The sequence below is a fragment of the Netta rufina genome (genome assembly GCF_964035555.1).
Source record: "Netta rufina genome assembly, chromosome: 6".
NCBI lineage: Eukaryota > Metazoa > Chordata > Aves > Anseriformes > Anatidae > Netta > Netta rufina.
In genome coordinates this window covers 20,197,616-20,202,087 of record NC_140129.1, presented here as the reverse complement: position 1 = coordinate 20,202,087, position 4,472 = coordinate 20,197,616, and positions in this window count along the sequence as shown.

Genomic DNA, 4,472 nt, shown 5'->3' with positions numbered 1-4,472 from the left:
AAAAACAAATTCTATGTGTAATACAGTGTGCTGTGTTTTAAATACTTCATTGTTTTATGTATCCTTCTTGTGTGTTGGCAGCTAGGGAAGGTACCTTCAATGCCATATTTAGTTTCTACCTGATGAACTTAGTCTGATGCAAACAATGGCTGCCTGTGAAGAAGCTTTCTTCATGTGTGAAGAAAGCTGCATGTATACTATGTCATCTTAAAGCTAGGAGGTTTTTGCAAGGGGTCCATCATTCCAGTGTTGGTACATCTGTAATTCAGTAGGTACAAATCCTAAAGAAATTACTTATTTTGGGAGGAAAATGACTTTTTTTGATCACCAAGTGAGACAATTTATTTAAATCTTCACTATTAGTACTTTTCTCACTATCAACAGTAGAATTCATTCATGTTTTAAGGCAGCCATCTATGCTTGGGAGTTTTTTCTTTGCCCTAAATATTTCTGTAGAAAAATTATTTTTTGAAGTGCTCATCTACATAATTTTCTGTAACCTCCCTTTCTCTGTTCCACGCTTTCATCTTTGTTTACTGTGGAAAACTGAGCCTGGATGCTCTGACTGCCCTGCTTCAGTCACTAGTTAGTGGATGCGCAGAGATGAAACAGTGACGAGAATTCATAAGGGGTGTCTTCATCTCTTGGAAGTGGTGGTCACTGATCAGAACAAGGAACCAGCAAATCATTCCTATTTTTGTTGCTTAACAGTTAATGGGGAAACAATTGCAGTTAAGACAGTCCCTTAAATTTTTTAAACCAAGATTTGCTTTCTTCCTTAAATCCCCACATTATAAAGACTATATTGTGAATTCCTCCACGTCTTCTACATGTGTGTCTTCCTCAAACTAATTCCCTCCCTTTTCTGCTTTCCTGTTATGCCTATAGGACCTTACTCTGTTTTTTTTTCTTGCCATCATACCTTCATATACAAGAGAAGGAAGTTGGTTTGTGTTGCTACAGTACTGCCCACATGTGTGATACCCAAGAGCAGCTGGTATAACTATAGTGGGCTGAAAGGGCAGATTTGGTACAAACCCCAACACTTCTTTAAGCCCTTGGAACTACTTGCACTTAAGGCTGGCAAATCTTAATTTCTAAAGTGATGGGCATTAATGTAAAGCTGTGTCCAAGTACAACAACGTTTCAGTTGATTTTACAGCAGTATTTTTGATTGTTTGGTTATAACTTGTTTTTACCATCCTTGCCAGTATTTTTGTAATATAATAACCCACTTTATGGTTTTTGTGTGTCCACAGCAGATTAGCAGAATTGCTGAACTTGGCTTGGTATTGTGATCCAACAGTTGTTCTGAAGGAAAATAACAGATATTTCTGTTTTGAAAGCAAAAGGGAATATAGAACTGTGAGTAATGTTGAGGAACCCTTTAACAGAACGAAAAAACTAGAAGTTAATGTTACTTTTCAGTAGAAGAGCTTGTGGCACTATCAAATACGGGCTATAAACTTTTTTTCCGGTTTTTGTATGTATGCTGTATTGCAGTTGCAATTCTGTACAGAACATGCAAAAATATTTCACAAGCATTTCTTGGGTAGATGACGTGGCTGTTACTTAACAGGGCTTACATGAGTGAATGGAAGACTTGTAGTGGACCTGTTCTGTGTGTAGCAACTCTGGACTCAGTATGACTTTGGAGAAGCTCTAGCGCAATCTTGAGGGCTGTGTTAAAAAGTTACGTGTAAGAGAATTGTATGGCAGATCAAAGGCTTCCTCAGTGCATTTACACTGCAGTATGCATGCAGTGTGCTTCAGAGTCTCATTTAAAAACTGCAGTAGTATTTCATCTTTTTTTGTGGAGCTGCTACACACAAAAAGCCAACTTTATATTGCTTGAGAGGTATGTTTGCACTACTGAGACTATTCTTGCCAATACCACTGAAGGCCATATAAGTCTGTAAACAACAACCCTCAACTAACTATATCAACTCCTGCTGTAGAAAAGGGTAAAAATAAAACCAGTCAGCAATAAGGAAATCCATATGAGATAATTCACAAAACTGTAATGGTTTACAAAGTCTTGAATGTACTTAATTAAAATTTTGAAATGGAGACTATTCAGGTGTAGTTTGCAGCTGTCTTTAACTAGTTGTTTCAAAAAATGCACTTGTATATCTTCAATATGGATTAGTTTCCTCATTATAGTTCAGTAAACTACTTGTACAGATCAAGTGAGCACTAATTCTTTCATAGCAGGTTAAAATTCATCTGAGTAAGTTGCGCAAAGCTCGTTTTATTTTTAATGCAGCGTGTAAGAAGTTGGGCACTTTTAATTGCACATGGTGGGATACAGTTAAACTCCTGATGTATGCATGCCTTGTCTGTATTGTATTTGGCGAGTTGTTTTAGTGCTGATCGCTTCCATTTGCTAAAATTGAAATACAACAGTTGTGGTCTTGTAAGAGGGAGGATGTGCCAGATTTGTGCTTTTCTTTATCCAGAAAATGAGTGTGCTGGTACGAATTCAGTGGGACTAAAACATGGTCCTTTGGACAGAAAGATGTCCCCAAGCACCGCTGAGCTCTTTCCGCCTTGTGAGCATGTGGCTCTTGCTTTGCCGGAACCACTTCTTCCTTCAGTGGCAGAGTTATCCTGTTCTCAGCCTCATGCTAACTGCGTTCGGTCAGCATGGAGCTCAGTGCCATCTTTGGCAGCAGTGTCACAGGTTATTGGCCTTTGGCTTGGAGAACAGGGAGCGTATTTCAAAGCAATACTTACGTTTACTGGAGGTGATGAAAACAATGCTTGTGGTTATCATCTCTTGTGGGTGGTGGTGGCGCTGTATCTGGAAGGCAGTTTTTTCTGTCAGCACCCCAAAACCGACCTTTTAATGCATAATGCATTTTAATGCACTGTGAACTTTGCAAGCATATGGTTAAAGTGAATGTACTAACATGAAATAATCTCCAAGGGTTAGACACACATTCTCTGTCATACTGGCAACAGAAACTAACACTTTACTAATACTATACAGCCTATATGTATGTAAAATGCTGAAGAATATTGTATTGGTAAGAGCCTTGCAAACTTAACCAGAAACAGACCATATTTGATGGATTTTCTGGCTACTGCCATCAGCTCTGAAGCACAAATTCTTGGTGGTTGGTGATAACAAGGTTGTGTAGACACTACTGCCTGTTAAAGATGTACTGCTGTCTGATAATTCTTTGGGTGGCACATCGAACTTCAGTTGATGTTTGTTTTTTTCTTTTGGTTTTCAAAGGCTAACAGTTAAATTTTACCTCTCTGTTCTATTTGGTTGATAAAACTTTATCCTGAAACTTTTCACTTGCTGCTGAAATCCCACACTATAGACTTCTCTTGCCGTGATCTTTGTCAGATGCCTGGAAGAATTTGCTGTGTTCCACTGAACAATGTCTGATTTGTAATAGTGTTAGCCTGGCAAATGAATTTTAGATTCATGTAAACATAAAAGAAGCAGTCCTTCATCTTTCTTTCCTGGAATTGTTGATTTCTTTGTTGCTTTACTGAAGCAAATAAAGTATTTTTGGGCATAGTAGACTCATCGCTTCACTGATTGGCAAAAACGTGTATCCCTGCTTTTGGGACTTACAATAGGAAGCCTCAAAGTAATTATTATGCTTTATCAAAAACCCTTCTTTTAAATCATTTTTTCCCTTTTATACCTGAATAACTTCATGAGAAAAGGCTCAAGTATTTTTCAGTGGTACCCATAAGTTAATTTTTGGTCAACCCACTTGGAGTGACACAGTTGATCTTCATTTTTCTAGAGCTGATGTGAAGCAAACGTTAAGAACTCATACCTGCTGCTTTCCTTCCTTTACTGGAAATAGTAACTTCCCTTACGCAGCATTTAACCAAATTATTCAAGAAAGTGCATTATCACAATCCCTGTGAACTCTGCACTTTGCAAAATTTGAATTTGGTATAATTCTGCAGTTTCCTAGCATAAAACTTAAGCTTTCCATTTTGTTGCATGTGTACTTTTAGTGTAGTACTTATTATTACCTTTGAATTACTTACATTAGGAACATGGCTCTAACAAAACTTGTAATCCATAATAGAAGCATAAAGTAATATCCACTTTAAAAAGCTATGCTATCAAAGTAAGTTTTCTTTCAGTAATCAAATGGAGAGTTTGGATAGTAAAACTATGCTAAGGTAAAGGTACATCCTTTCATAATCAAAGTAATTGTTCATGTGAAACGAGTGAGGCAGTTAACATGAACAAGTTCAGAGGACAGATGTTAGGTAGCTTAAATACACATCTATACCTGATTGATTTTAAACATTTTTGTATTCATAAAAGCTCTAACAACATAATCAAATAGGCTAAACTGAATTAATACAGCACCCTGACTTTGATTAGAAACTTTACAACAAGTAAACTTCCTTAAGTAAACTTCCTATTTTTGGCAGTTAGTCATTTCTGCCTGTCTTGTATATATGCCTGTAACTGTATAGAAAAACAT